This window comes from Choloepus didactylus, chromosome 1 (assembly GCF_015220235.1).
Source record: "Choloepus didactylus isolate mChoDid1 chromosome 1, mChoDid1.pri, whole genome shotgun sequence".
Taxonomy (NCBI): Eukaryota; Metazoa; Chordata; class Mammalia; order Pilosa; family Megalonychidae; genus Choloepus; species Choloepus didactylus.
Genome location: NC_051307.1, coordinates 85934272 through 85951184, shown reverse-complemented (window position 1 = coordinate 85951184; position 16913 = coordinate 85934272). Strand labels below are relative to the sequence as shown.

Genomic DNA, 16913 nt, shown 5'->3' with positions numbered 1-16913 from the left:
AAAACAACTGCTGACAAAAAATTTTATATCTGGTGACAATGTTTTTAAAAAATGAGGGAGAGATTGAGATATTCCCAGATAAACAAAAGCTAAGTGAGTTCATCACCACTAGACCTGTCCTACAAGCAATGCTACAGGGAGTTTTTCAGACTAAAACGAAAGTTTATGAGACAGTAGATATAAGTGGCATAAAGATATAGAGACCTTTGGTAAAGGAAACATATGGGTAATAAATGCCAGTACTATTGTATTGTACTTTGTGGTATGTAGCTCCACTTTTTACTTCTTACGGGTTCTAAAATGCAATGCATAAAATTTAGTGATAAATCTATGATTTTGGAACTGGAAGAACTAGAAACAGAAGCACAAATTAAACCCAAAGAGAGAAGGAAGGAAATAATAAAGATCAGAAAGGTGATAAGGAAAATAGAAAACAACAACAAAAAAAAACAATAGAGAAAATCAACAAAACCAAAAGTTGGGTCTTTGAAAAGAATAATAAAATCAACAAACCTTTAGCTAACTTGACAAAAACTGAGAGAGGATACACTAACAAAAATCAGAAATGTAAAGGGGGACATTACTACTGACCTTGCTGAAATAAAAAAGAACTATAAGAGAATACTATGCATAACTGTAAATTAGATATAAATTAGATAACCTAGATGAAATGGATAAATTTTTAGAAACACATAAACTACCTACATTGAATCAAGAAGAAATAAAAGATCTCAACAAACCCATTAATAGTAAAATCACTGAATCAGTAATCAAAACCTCCCAACAAAGAAAAGCCCAGGACCACATGGCTTCACAGGGGAATGCTAACAAACATCCCAAGAAGACTTAACTCCAATTCTGTTCTAACTCTTCCAAAAATATTGAGGAGGGAACACTCCCTAACTCATTCTGTGAGGCCAACATCATCTTCATACCAAAGTCAAATAAAGATACCATAAGTAAAGAAAACTACAGTTCAATATCTCCTCTGAAAATAGATGCAAATATTCTCAACAAAATACTACCAAACCAAATTCAACAGCATATTATAAGAATTATAACCCATGATCAAGTGGGATTTATCCCAGGTATACAAGGGTGGTTCAACCCAGAAAAATCAATTAATGTAATACACCACATTAACAGAATGAAGGGAAATAACCACATGATGATCTCAATAGATGCAGAAAAGGCAGATGACAAAATTCAGCATTGCTTCTTGGTAAAAACACTTAGAACACCAGGAAAAGAAGGAAATTTACTCGCTGTGATAAAGGGCATATATTAAAGGCCCACAGCTAACATCCTACTTAATGGTGAAAGACTGAAAGCTTTCCTTCTAAGCCCAGGAACAAGACAAGGATGCCATTCTAGTTTGCTAATGCTGCCTGAATGTAAAACAACAGAGATAGATTAGCTTTTATAAAAGGGGGTTTATCTGGTTACACAGTTACAGTCTTAAGGCCATAAAGTGTCCAAGGTAATGCATCAACATTCAGGTACCTTCACTAGAGGATGGCCAAAGGTGTCTGGAAAACCTGTTAGCTGGGAAGGCACGTGGCTGGTGTCTGCTCCAAAGTTCTGGGTTCAACATGACTTTCTCCCAGGACGTTCCTCTCTAGGCTGCAGTTCCTCAAAAATGTCACTCTCAGTTGCTCTTGTGGCATTTGTCCTCTCTTAGCTTCTCCTGAGCAAAAGTCTGCTTTCAATGGCCATCTTCAAACTATCTGTCATCTGCAGCTACTCTCTCAGCTCCTATGCATTCTTCAAAGTGTCCCTCTTGGCTGTAGCAAACTTGCTCCTTCTGTCTGAGCTATTATAAGGCTCCAGTGAACTAATCAAGGCCCATGCTGAATGGATGGGGCCACACCTCCAAGGAAATTACCTAATCAGAGTTATAACCCACAGTCTGGTGGGGTGCATTTCCATGGAAACAACCTAATCCAAATGTTCCAACTTAATCCCCACTAATGTCTGTCCCCACAGGATTGCATCAAAGAACGTGGCTTTTTCTGGGGGACATAATATATGCAAACCAGTACAGATGCCTACTGTCACCACTGTTATTCAGCATTGTACTGGAAGTTCTTGCCAGTGCAATTAGGCAAGAAAAAGAAATAAAAGGCATCCAAATTGGGAAGGAAGAAGTAAAACTTTCACTATCTGCAGAAAATGTGATTCTATAAACAGAAAATCCTGATAAATCCACAAAAGAGCCTCTAGAGCTAATAAATGAATTCAGCAAAGTGATGGGGTACAAGTTCAACAGCCCCAAATCACTAGTATTTCTATACACAAGCAATGAACAATCTGAAGAAGAAACTTTTAAGAAATAATTTCATTCAGAATAGCAACTAAAAGAATCAAATATCTAGGAATAAATCTATCCAAGGATGTAAAGGACTTGTATGCAGAAAACTATAAAACATTGCTAAAAGAAATCAAAGAAGACCTAAATAAATGGAAGGACATTCTGTGTTCATGTATTTGAGACTAAACTTTATTAAGACATCAATACTACTTAAAACATTTTTGTAGATTCAATGCAATCCCAATAAAAATTCAGACAACTTTCTTTGCAGAAATAGAAAAGCCAATCATCAAATTTATATGGAAGTTTGTAAGGGGCCCTGAATAGCTAAAGCCGTCTTGAAAAAGAAGGATGAGGTTGGAGGACTCACACTTCCTGATCTTAAAACTTACTACAAAGCTGCAGTAATGAAAACAGCATGGTCTGGCACCAGGACAAACATATAGGCCAATGGAATCAAATTGAGAGTTCATAAATAGACCCTCACATCTGTGACCAATTGATTTTTGACAAGGGTGTCAACTCCACTCAATGGGGAAAGAATAGTCTTTTCAACAAATGGTGCTGGGAAAACTGGACAGCCATACAAAAGAATGAAGGTGGACCCCTACCTCATACTATATAGAAAAATTAACTCAAAATGGATCAAAGACATAAATATAAGAACAAAACCCATAAAACTCCTAGAAGAAAACACAGAGAAGCATCTTCAGGACCTTGTGTTAGGCAATGGATTCTCAGACTTAGCACGAACCATAAAAGAAGAAGTAGATAAATGGGACCTCATCAAAACTTAAAACATTTGTGCACCAAAGACTTTATCATGAAAGTGAAAAGACAGCCTACTGAAGGGGAGAAGATATTTGGAAACCACATATCCAGTAAGGGTTTAATATCTAGAATATGTAAAGAGATCTTACAACTCAACAAGACAAACAACCCAACTTAAAAATTGGCAAAAGACCTGAATAGACATTTCTCCATAAAAGATATATAACTAGCCCAAAGCACATGAAAAGATGCTCAATATCATTAGACATTAGAGAAATTAAAATCAAAACCACAATGATATATCATTTCTCATCCACCAGAAGGGCTAGATTAAGAAAATGGAAAATTACAAGTGTGGAGAGGATGTGGAGAAATAGGAACTCATTCATTGTTGTGGGAATGTAAAATGGTGCAGCTGCTGTGGAAGCCAGTAGGGCAGTTCCTCAGAACACTAAGTACAGGATAACCATGTGACACCACAATCCCACTTCATTATATAACCAAAAGAATTGAAAGCAGGGATTCAAACAGATATTTGCAGACTGATGTTCATAGTGGCACTATTCACAATTGCCAAAAGATGGAAGCAACCCAAGCATCCATCAAAAGAGGAATGGATAAACAAAATGTGGTATATATGTACAATGGAATATTATTCAGCCATAAAAAGAAAATGTTCTGATACTTGTGACAACATGGATAAACACTGAAGATGTTACATTGAGTGAAATAAGCCAGACAGAAAAGGGCAAATATTGTATGATCTCTCTGATATGAAATAATTACAATAAAGAACTGTATAGAACACAGAAACTAGAATACAGGATACCAGGGGCTGGGTTAGGGGTGGGGAATAGTGAGCTTATGCTTAATTGGTACAGAATTTCTGTTGGGGTGATAGAAAAATTTTGGTAATGGTAGCACAACATGTGTGAATGTAATTAACACCAGTGAATTACATTTGAATGTGGTAAAAAGGGAAATTTTAGGTTTTAGTATATACACTACTAGAATAAAAATTTTTTAAAACCATAGGACTGTACAACACAACCAATGAAACAGAACATAAACTATTTAATATAGCTAATATTACAAATATAATTATATTCTTTCATCAGTTTTTGCAAATGTACCACACCAATGCAAAGTGTCACTAATAGGGTGGGTTATGTCAGAACTCTGTATTTTCTACATGAATTTTTTGTAAACCTACAATTTCTCTAATAAAAAAATTTTAAGTAAATAATATAACCCGGACCTAGTTAAGGTTACAATTTTTTAAGCACAAAATAAAAATTTAATTGCTTCTTTACTGGTGTAGCACTTTTCTGTTTGTCAGTTGTCCTCAGGGAAATAAAGTTGTCCCAATCCTAGTGTTCCTAGGAAACAGTAATACTTTTCAAGAATGTGTGAGCAGTTATTTTTTTCAGCTAAGAAAATCTTTAATTGTAACTTTGATTATTGTTTCTATTTCATTTAGTCTGGTGGTTTATTCTTTATGTTTGGTTTTGTTTTGTTTAGAGATCTGAAGTGATTTCAATTTTATTTCCTTTAGTTTAAGCCAATCATGAAATTTCAGTGATTTCTGGGGTGGGTGTAGAGGGAAGCTGTGTTAAGAATCAATGGGGCTATAGCCCAGGCAGCCAAAGCAGCACAGGCAGGGCAGGCCTCCGTGGGGCAGCTGGAGGAGCAGTGACTGCCCAGACGGCAGGTAGGTGATGTTTTTAGAGTGAGGGAGCTGGTACGCAATGTCCTGTGTAGCTCAATCAGGCCATCACCAGCAGAGGCAAGCAAGTTGGCAATCAGCTCAGCTGCCTTGGAGTCGCCCTCGGCAAAGATAATGTCCACCTTCTTCTGCTGCTCAGCCTTTTCCACCAGAAATCTGCCCCTCTCTACTTCCTGCTGAGTCACCTGTTTGGCTTCCACTGCTTCTGTGAACTTCCCAAAGGTCAGACGCGTCAAGAACACATCATCCAGGGAGAGGATCTAAGATGGCGGCATAGAGAGGAGTGGAAGCTAAGTAGTCCCCCTGGAGCAACTGAAAAAAAACAAAAACAACTAGTAAATAATCCAGAATAACTGTGAGGGGACAAACATGACTGTCCACTCATCATAGACCAACCTGAATTGGGAGGAATGCCCGAGATCACAGCATAAAATCTGTAAGTAAAATCTGCGGATCCAAGTCGGGAGACCCCTCCCCCCACAGCCCGAGCTGCAAAGCCTGGTGGTGCCAGAGAGAAGCTCTCTCCCAGCAAGCGAATATATCTCAGCTGAGCTCCTGCTGGGGTTTTAATTAGTAAGTGTGAACTGCTCACTATGAGGTACGAATCCCCAACAAGTAGACAGAGGCTCTGGGTGATGACTGACCTTGGAGAGCCAGAGGGTCGCCTTGGACTAGCTCTGAAGGGGACTCTGTTCCTTTTTTGGCTCAGTGGAGAAAGCCTCAGCCATTTTCAGTTCCCAGTTCTGTGACCCAGACAAGGGTATAGCACAGGCAGACAGAGATCATTGAAATGCTAATGACCTCCATGAAGGGGGTCTATTTTTAAGAGGAAAGGGATGGGGCCCAGCTCCACTACCTGCCTTTCATTCAGAACTTGGGGAAAAAGAGCCACACCTCCTTACAGCAGTCAAGAATTATAGGCTAACAGGAGCCACCTGTGACCAGAGGCCTCACAGGGTGTACCAATTTTTTAAGACACACCCTCAGGGAAACTGGATACTGACTATTTCTTCCTTCTGGGACCTGAGCCCATTCTGGTCTGGCAAGGCATGATTGGGGTAACCAAGGAAACCATGCCTAGTCAACAGAAAACTACAACCTACACCAAGAAAAATGAGGTTATGGCCTGGTTAGGGGAACAAACTTGCACTTCATCTGTGATGCAGGAATTGAAACAACTAATAATAAGTCAATTCAAAAAGTTTAGAGAGAGAGTTAGGAAGGTGGAGCAGTGTGAATTAACAAAGCCCCATTCAGCCATCATTTCAGCAGACTGGGAGCCTCCCTACACAGCCCAACAGCCCAGAACCGCCCTGGGGGGAAGGGACTCACCTGTGACATAGCACAGTCATCACTCAACAGAGGACCAGGGGGTGCACGGCCTGGAAAAGGGACCCACTTACAAGTCTCAGGAGCCATACGCCAATACCAAGGACTTGTGGGTCAGTGGCAGAGATAAACTGTGGCAGGACTGAACTGAAGGATTAGACTATTGCAGCAGCTTTAAAACTCCAGGATCACCAGGGAGATTTGATTGTTAGAGCCACCCCCCCTCCCTGACTGCCCAGAAACACGCCCCATATACAGGGCGGGCAACACCAACTACACACGCAAGCTTGGTACACCAATTGGACCCCACAAGACTCACTCCCCCACTCACCACAAAGGCAAAGCAGGGGAGAACTGGCTTGTGGAGAACAGGTGGCTCGTGGACGCCACCTGCTGGTTAGTTAGAGAAAGTGTACTCCACGAAGCTGTAGATCTGATAAATTAGAGATAAGGACTTCAATTGGTCTACAAATCCTAAAAGAACCCTATCAAGTTCAGCAAATGCCAAGAGGCCAAAAACAACAGAAAATTATAAAGCATATGAAAAAACCAGACGATATGGATAACCCAAGCCCAAGCACCCAAATCAAAAGACCAGAAGAGACACAGCACCTGGAGCAGCTACTCAAAGAACTAAAGATGAACAATGAGACCATAGTACGGGATACAAAGGATATCAAGAAGACCTTAGAAGAGCATAAAGAAGACATTGCAAGAATAAATAAAAAATAGATGATCTTATGGAAATTAAAGAAACTGTTGACCAAATTAAAAAGATTCTGGACACTCATAGTACAAGACTAGAGGAAGTTGAACAACGAATCAGTGACCTCGAAGATGACAGAATGGAAAATGAAAGCATAAAAGAAAGAATGGGGAAAAAAATTGAAAAAATCGAAACGGACCTCAGGGATATGATAGATAATATAAAACGTCCAAATATAAGACTCATTGGTGTCCCAGAAGGGGAAGAAAAGGGTAAAGGTCTAGGAAGAGTATTCAAAGAAATTGTTGGGGAAAACTTCCCAAATCTTCTAAACAACATAAATACACAAATCATAAATGCTCAGCGAACTCCAAATAGAATAAATCCAACTAAACCCACTCCGAGACATATTCTAATCACACTGTCAAACATGGAAGAGAAGGAGCAAGTTCTGAAAGCAGCAAGAGAAAAGCAATTCACCACGTACAAAGGAAACAGCATAAGACTAAGTAGTGACTACTCAGCAGCCACTACAGAGGCAAGAAGGCAGTGGCATGATATATTTAAAATTCTGAGTGAGAAAAATTTCCAACCAAGAATACTTTATCCAGCAAAACTCTCCTTCAAATTTGAGGGAGAGCTTAAATTTTTCACAGACAAACAAATGCTGAGAGAATTTGCTAACAAGAGACCTGCCCTACTGGAGATACTAAAGGGAGCCCTACACACAGAGAAACAAAGAAAGGACAGAGAGACCTGGAGAAAGGTTCAGTACTAAAGAGATTCGGTATGGGTACAATAAAGGATATTAATAGAGAGAGGGGAAAAATATATATGACAAACATAAACCAAAGGATAAGGTGGCTGATTCAAGAAATGCCTTCACGGTTATAACATTGAATGTAAATGGATTAAACTCCCCAATTGAAAGATATAGATTGGCAGAATGGATCAAAAAAAATGAACCATCAATATGTTGCATACAAGAGACTCATCTTAGACACAGGGACACAAAGAAATTGAAACTGAAAGGATGGAAAAAAATATATCATGCAAGCTACAGCCAAAAGAAAGCAGGTGTAGCAATATTAATCTCAGATAAAATAGACTTTAAATGCAGGGATGTTTTGAGAGACAAAGAAGGCCACTACATATTAATAAAAGGGGCAATTCAACAAGAAGAAATAACAATCATAAATGTCTATGCACCCAATCAAGGTGCCACAAAATACATGAGAGAAACACTGGCAAAACTAAAGGAAGCAATTGATGTTTCCACAATAATTGTGGGAGACTTCAACACATCACTCTCTCCTATAGATAGATCAACCAGACAGAGGACCAATAAGGAAATTGAAAACCTAAACAATCTGATAAATGAATTAGATTTAACAGACATATACAGAATATTACATCCCAAATCACCAGGATACACATACTTTTCTAGTGCTCACGGAACTTTCTCCAGAATAGATCATATGCTGGGACATAAAACAAGCCTCAATAAATTTAAAAAGATTGAAATTATTCAAAGCACATTCTCTGACCACAATGGAATACAATTAGAAGTCAATAACCATCAGAGACTTAGAAAATTCACAAATACCTGGAGGTTAAACAACACACTCCGAAACAATCAGTGGGTTAAAGAAGAAATAGCAAGAGAAATTGCTAAATATATAGAGACGAATGAAAATGAGAACACAACATACCAAAACCTATGGGATGCAGCAAAAGCAGTGCTGAGGGGGAAATTTATAGCACTAAAAGCATATATTAAAAAGGAAGAAAGAGCCAAAATCAAAGAACTAATGGATCAAATGAAGAAGCTAGAAAATGAACAGCAAACCAATCCTAAACCAAGTACAAGAAAAGAAATAACAAGGATTAAAGCAGAAATAAATGACATAGAGAACAAAAAAACAATAGAGAGGATAAATATCACCAAAAGTTGGTTCTTTGAGAAGATCAACAAGATTGACAAGCCCCTAGCTAGACTGACAAAATCAAAACGAGAGAAGACCCATATAAACAAAATAATGAATGAAAAAGGTGACACAACTGCAGATCCGGAAGAAATTAAAAAAATTATAAGAGGATACTATGAACAACTGTATGCCAACAAACTGGATAATGTAGAGGAAATGGACAATTTCCTGGAAACATATGAACAACCTAGACTGACGAGAGAAGAAACAGAAGACCTCAATCAACCCATCACAAGCAAAGAGATCCAATCAGTCATCAAAAATCTTCCCAGAAATAAATGCCCAGGGCCAGATGGCTTCACAGGGGAATTCTACCAAACTTTCCAGAAAGAACTGACACCAATCTTACTCAAACTCTTTCAAAACATTGAAGAAAATGGAACACTACCTAACTCATTTTATGAAGCTAACATCAATCTAATACCAAAACCAGGCAAAGATGCTACAAAAAAGGAAAACTACCGGCCAATCTCCCTAATGAATATAGATGCAAAAATCCTCAACAAAATACTTGCAAATCGAATCCAAAGACACGTTAAAAACATCATACACCATGACCAAGTGGGGTTCATTCCAGGCATGCAAGGATGGTTCAACATAAGAAAATCAATCAACGTATTACAACACATTAAAAATTCAAAAGGGAAAAATCAAATGATCATCTCAATAGATGCTGAAAAAGCATTTGACAAAATCCAACATCCGTTTTTGATAAAAACACTTCAAAAGATAGGAATTGAAGGAAACTTCCTCAATATGATAAAGAGCATATATGAGAAACCCACAGCCAGCATAGTACTCAATGGTGAGAGACTGAAAGCCTTCCCTCTAAGATCAGGAACAAGACAAGGATGCCCGCTATCACCACTGTTATTCAACATTGTGCTGGAAGTGCTAGCCAGAGCAATCCGGCAAGACAAGGAAATAAAAGGCATCCAAATTGGAAAAGAAGAAGTAAAACTGTCATTGTTTGCAGATGATATGACCTTATATCTGGAAAACCCTGAGAAATCGACGATACAGCTACTAGAGCTAATAAACAAATTTAGCAAAGTAGCGGGATACAAGATTAATGCACATAAGTCAGTAATGTTTCTATATGCTAGAAATGAACAAACTGAAGAGATACTCAAGCAAAAGATACCATTTTCAAAAGCAACTAAAAAAATGAAGTACCTAGGAATAAACTTACCCAAAGATGTAAAAGACCTATACAAAGAAAACTACATAACTCTACTAAAAGAAATAGAAGGGGACCTTAAAAGATGGAAAAATATTCCATGTTCATGGTTAGGAAGGCTAAATGTCATTAAGATGTCAATTCTACCCAAACTCATCTACAGATTCAATGCAATCCCAATCAAAATTCCAACAACCTACTTTGCAGACTTGGAAAAGCTAGTTATCAAATTTATTTGGAAAGGGAAGATGCCTCGAATTGCTAAAGACACTCTAAAAAAGAAAAACGAAGTGGGAGGACTTACACTCCCTGACTTTGAAGCTTATTATAAAGCCACAGTTGTCAAAACAGCATGGTACTGGCACAAAGATAGAAATATAGATCAATGGAATCGAATTGAGAATTCGGAGATAGACCCTCAGATCTATGGCCGACTGATCTTTGATAAGGCCCCCAAAGTCACTGAACTGAATCATAATGGTCTATTCAACAAATGTGGCTGGGAGAGTTGGCTATCCATATCCAAAAGAATGAAGGAGGACCCCTACCTCACACCCTACACAAAAATTAACTCAAAATGGACCAAAGATCTCAATATAAAAGAAAGTACCATAAAACTCCTAGAAGATAATGTAGGAAAACATCTTCAAGACCTTGTATTAGGCGGCCACTTCCTAGACTTTACACCCAAAGCACAAGCAACAAAAGAAAAAATAGATAAATGGGAACTCCTCAAGCTTAGAAGTTTCTACACCTCAAAGGAATTTCTCAAAAAGGTGAAGAGGCAGCCAACTCAATGGGAAAAAATTTTTGGAAACCATGTATCTGACAAAAGACTGATATCTTGCATATATAAAGAAATCCTACAACTCAATGACAATAGTATAGACGGCCCAATTATAAAATGGGCAAAAGATATGAAAAGACAGTTCTCTGAAGAGGAAATACAAATGGCGAAGAAACACATGAAAAAATGTTCAGCTTCACTAGCTATTAGAGAGATGCAAATTAAGACCACAATGAGATACCATCTAAGACCTATTAGAGTGGCTGCCATTAAACAAACAGGAAACTACAAATGCTGGAGGGGATGTGGAGAAACTGGAACTCTTATTCATTGTTGGTGGGACTGTATAATGGTTCAGCCACTCTGGAAGTCGGTCTGGCAGTTCCTTAGAAAACTAGATATAGAGTTACCATTCGATCCAGCGATTGCACTTCTCGGTATATACCTGGAAGATCGGAAAGCAGTGACACGAACAGATATCTGCACGCCAATGTTCATAGCAGCATTATTCACAATTGCCAAGAGATGGAAACAACCCAAATGTCCTTCAACAGATGAGTGGATAAATAAAATGTGGTATATACACAAGATGGACTACTACGCAGCAGTAAGAAGGAACGACCTCGTGAAACATATGACAACATGGATGAACCTTGAAGACATAATGCTGAGCGAAATAAGCCAGGCACAAAAAGAGAAATATTACATGCTACCACTAATGTGAACTTTGAAAAATGTAAAACGAATGGTTTATAATGTAGAATGTAGGGGAACTAGCAATAGAGAGCAATTAAGGAAGGGGGAACAGTAATCCAAGAAGAACAGATATGCTATTTAATGTTCTGGGGATGCCCAGGAATGACTATGGTCTGTTAATTTCTGATGGATATAGTAGGAGCAAGTTCACAGAAATGTTGCTATATTATGTAACTTCCTTGGGGTAAAGTAGGAACAGGTTGGAAGTAAAGCAGTTATCTTACTTTAGTCGTCTTTTTCTTACTCCCTTGTTATGGTCTCTTTGAAATGTTCTTTTATTGTATGTTTTTCTTTTTTGTTTTTTTGTTTTTGTTTTTTGTTTGTTTTTAAGTTTTTTTTCAATACAGTTGATTTAAAAAGGAAGAACAGGTTAAAAAAAAAAACAAAAACAAAAAAACCAGGAAAAAAATATGTAGTGCCCCCTTGAGGAGCCTGTGGAGAATGCAGGGGTATTGGCCTACCCCATCTCAATGGTTGCTAACATGACCACAGACATAGGGGACTGGTGGTTTGATGGGTTGAGCCCTCTACCACAGGTTTTACCCTTGGGAAGATGGTTGCTGCAAAGGAGAGGCTAGGCCTCCCTATGGTTGTGCCTAAGAGCCTCCTCCCGAATGCTTCTTTGTTGCTCAGATGCGGCCCTGTCTCTCTAGCTAAGCCAACTTGAAAGGTGAAATCACTGCCTTCCCCCCTACGTGGGATCAGACACCCAGGGGAGTAAATCTCCCTGGCAACGTGGAATATGACTCCCGGGGAGGAATGTAGACCTGGCATCGTGGGACGGAGAACATCTTCTTGACCAAAAGGGGGATGTGAAAGGAAATGAAATAAGCTTCAGTGGCAGAGAGATTCCAAAAGGAGCCAAGAGGTCACTCTGGTGGGCACTCTTACGCACACTTTAGACAACCCTTTTTAGGTTCTAAAGAATTGGGGTAGCTGGTGGTGGATACCTGAAACTATCAAACTACAACCCAGAACCCATGAATCTCGAAGACAATTGTATAAAAATGTAGCTTATGAGGAGTGACAATGAGATTGGGAAAACCATAAGGACCACACTCCACTTTGTCTAGTTTATGGATGGATGAGTAGAAAAATAGGGGAAGGAAATAAACAAACAAACAGACAAAGGTACCCAGTGTTCTTTTTTACTTCAATTGCTCTTTTTCACTTTAATTATTATTCTTATTATTTTTGTGTGTGTGCTAATGAAGGTGTCAGGGATTGATTTAGGTGATGAATGTACAACTATGTAATGGTACTGTGAACAATCGAATGTACGATTTGTTCTGTATGACTGCATGGTATGTGAATATATCTCAATAAAATGAAGATAAAAAAAAAAAAGGGAAAAAAAAAACAAAAACAAAAAAACCCAATTTAGGGCCCGGGGGTTTCTGACAAGGAACCAAGAGCTGCTGTTGGCCTGGGATTTTCCTACTTTATCGTATCTGTTTTACCCCAAATGTGTGTTTAATTTCAATCTTTTCCTCCTTTTCAGGTTTTACCACAGGAGAATAACTGCTCCAATCTATTCTGCAATGAATTATTTACGCTTATGAAAAAAAAAAAAAGTTTAGAGAAGTTATGGCAAAAGAGCTTAACCATATAATGAAAACACAGGACATACATAAGGTAGAAACAAAAAACCAACTGGCACAATCTATGGAAATGAAAGGCACAACCCAAGAGATGAAAGACACAATGGAAACATACAACAGCAGATCTCAAGAGGCAGAAGAAAACACTCAGGAACTGGAGAACAAGGCAATGAAAGCCTACACACAAAAGAACAGATAGAGAAAAGAATGGAAAAATACGAGCAACGTCTCCAGGAACTTAAAGACAAAATGAAAAGCAAGAATTTATGTGTCATTGGTGTCCCAGAAGGAGAAGAGAAGGGAAAAGGGGCAGAAGCAATAATAGAGGAAATAATCAATGAAAATTTCCCATCTCTTATGAAAGACATAAAATTACAGATCCAAGAAGCACAGCGTACCCCAAACAGAAGAGATCTGAATAGGCCTAAGCCAAGACACTTAATAATCAGATTATCAAACATCAAAGATAAAGAGAGAATCCTGAAAGCAGCAAGAGAGACGCGATCTATCACATACAAAGGAAGCTTGGTAAGACTATGTGTGGATTTCTCAACAGAAACCAAGGAGGCAAGAAGGAAGTGGGGTGATACATTTAAGATACTGAAAGAGAAAAACCACCAACCAAGAATCCTATATCCGGCAAAACTATCCTTCAGATATGAGGGAAAGCTTAAAATATTCTCTGACAAATAGACAATGACAGAGTTTGTGAACAAGAAACCTGCTCTACAGGAAACACTAAAGGAAGCACTGCAGACAGAAAGGAAAAGACAGGAATGAAAGGTTTGGAAACAATTTGGGGAGATAGTAGCACAGCAACGTAAGTACACTGAACAAAGGTGACTGTGAATATGGTTGAAAGAGGAAGGCTGGGATCATGTGGGACACCAGAACAAAAGATGAACAATAAACACTGGGACTGTGTAACTCAGGGAAACCTAGGATGTGCAACGATTGTAATAAAAGGTACAAATATGTTTTTACATGAGGTAGAACAAATGAATGTCAACATTGCAAGGTGTTAAAAATAGGGGGGGATTGGGGGGAAAATACAATCAATGCAAACTAGAGGCTAGAATTAACAGAAACATTGTATTATTCTTCCTTTAATGTAAGAAAAGCAATATACCAAAGCTAAATGCATACGGGGCTGTGGGGGTGGGGAATAGGGGAAAGGTATGGGACTCCTGGCATTGGTGATGTTGTCTGACTCTTTATTCTACTCTAGGTTAATGCTATCTTTCCTTTTGTCACCTTCTAGCTATCAAGTTTTTTGTTTGTTTGTTTGTTTTTCTCTCTTTCTCTTGCCTTTTTCTTTTGCCTCTCTGCCTTCTTTGACTCTTCCTCCATCTTTGTGGAAGAAATGTCCTTACATAGAAAGTGGCGATGGTGCTCAATACATAAATACGTGACTATACGGGGACGGAATGGATAGTGTTTGAACAAAACTATCTTAAAAGAAATGCGTTGATGAAGAAATCTTGAGGGCACTATATTGAGTGAAATAAGACAGACACATAAAGGCAAATATTGCAGGGTCTCACTGATATCAACTAATTATAATATGTAAACTCATAGACATGAAATATAAGTTACCAGGATATAGAATGAGGCTAAAGAATGGGGAGTGGTTGCTTATTATGAGCAGAATGTTCAACTAGGGTGAACTTAAATATTTGGAAATGGACAGGGGTGATGGTAGCATGTAATGAGAATAACTAACAGTGCTAAAAGGTGTGTGAAGGTGGTGGAAAGGGTAAGCTCAGAGTCACGCATGTCACCAGAAGGAAAACTGGAGGTTAAAAGATGGGAATGTATAAAACAGTGAATCTTGTGGACAATGTCCATGATTAACTATACAAATATTAGAAATCTCTCTCACAAACTAGAACAAGTGTATGACACTATAACTGGAAGTTAATAATAGAGAGGCATATAGGGAAAAAATATATACCTATTGCAAACTATATACTACAGTTAGTAGTATTTTAACATTCTTTCATCAACAGTAACAAATGTACTATACCAAAACTATGAATCAATAATGGAGGGGGGGCGTGGCTAGGGGTATGGGAGGATCTGAGTTTCCTTTTTTTTTGTCTTTATTTTTTTTCTGGAGTAGTGGAAATGTCTAAAAATCGAAAAAAATATAATTGTGTTGATGGATGCACAGCTGTATGGTATCTTTCGATCTTTAGATAGTTGTATGGTATCTGAACAATCTCAATAATACATATATACATATATATGAAGAACACATCATCCAGGGTGTGGTGGCAGCTCTCTCTGTGAGGTCATCGCTCACCTGTCTGGAGACCAGTTGTCTCTGGGTGATTAGTTCTCCAGCATCAAATTGAGCCACCACTGATTTGAGGATCTCTGTAGTGATGGATGGCAACACACACTCATCATAGTCCTCATCATAGTACATGCAGGGAAGCTGGCTAGGAACCAGCCAGTAAAGGATGCAGAGTATGATGCTGACATTCTGTAAATCTCTGCTATCAGTGATGACTGGTATGTTAAGTGGTTGAGAGCGGCAGTCAAAGATAATTAGTTTCTGTACCCAAGGGATGAGAAAGTGAGTCTCTTCCCCTACTATAATGTCTTGGACTCCACAAAACCAGTCAAAGATGACAGCTCTGGGCCCAGCAACCACATTACACAAGGCAGAGTTTACCATGCCTCCCACAATAGCTAAGGCCAGACCAAACTTGCTGATGGACTCAAACACTTTGGCAGCCATGTCTTCTTCTGCTGGACCTTGTCTTGTAGCCCACTCACTCCTGCTTTCTCTCTGACCTCCACATGAATTCCCCAGCCCCACACACTGCTTAGTTTATTCTTCAAGAATTCCTGTTGCTTGTAGGATTAATCATCTGGAGTTAACCTTTTCCTCATTTTCATCTCTTTGCCCTTTATTTCTGTACGTGGGATGACTTAAATGTCACCCACATCACCAAATCATTCTCTGTTGTGATATTTGTTTTTTTAACTGCATTCAAGTGAGCAGCTATTATTTTGTCATTGGAGTTTTAACCTTTTTGAGATTTTTAAAATCTTGGCCACCTTCTTCTTTTCAGCCTTTATCTGTTGCTTTAGTCTCTATTTTCCTTATTATTCCCTATTTCTGTTTCTTAAGAGATCACTTCTTTTTGCTTCTTATTCGAAGCACAAACCAGATATTTTCTGAAACTTTTCCTGTTTCCTACAATAGAATTTTTTCTAAGATGGTTTTTATTCTGTCTTCAGAGTAATATATGTTTTCCTTTGTAAATTATTTACATGGGCCCCATGTTGCCATTGATGCTTTGGTTAATTTATTGTCTTTCCTATTTACGGATCATAGATCTATGAATGAGGAAGGATCCATTCAACTTTGATGCTTGTCAACCCACAGAAGGTACAGAGTGTCCTTGAACAGCACCTGTCTCTATGGTTGCATGAATGTACTTCCTAGATCTAAAGCTGAATGGTGGGTAAATGTGACATTGCATGAATATGTTACAGTTTATTTTTCCATTCCAAAGGAGATTGACTTTGGGGTTTCCAGTTTGAGGACTATCATGAATAGTTCTGCTATGAACATTCTTGTCATGCCTGTTGGTGCACAGCCTCATGCCTCTATTGGGTATATATCTAGGAGATGAGATGCTGGGACATGAGATATGTATATTTTCAACCACAGTAGATAAAGCCAATGCACTATGAAAAACAATGCAAAAGTACTTAAGAAATGTTCCGTGACATTTCTTTCT

General features: G+C 38.5%; 1 protein-coding gene and 1 pseudogene across 1 annotated transcript in view; both read right to left on the bottom strand.

Annotated features, from left to right (window-relative positions):
* Positions 1-4639: 4639 nt before the first annotated feature.
* Positions 4640-16095, bottom strand: LOC119534137 (annotated as a pseudogene).
* Positions 4934-16913, bottom strand: part of CFAP91 (cilia and flagella associated protein 91) — a 110260-nt gene continuing 98280 nt past the window's right edge. The window contains exon 18 of the mRNA XM_037836183.1: positions 4934-5120. The gene's annotated coding sequence lies outside the window, so the exon portion shown is untranslated. The remainder of the gene's footprint in view (positions 5121-16913) is intronic.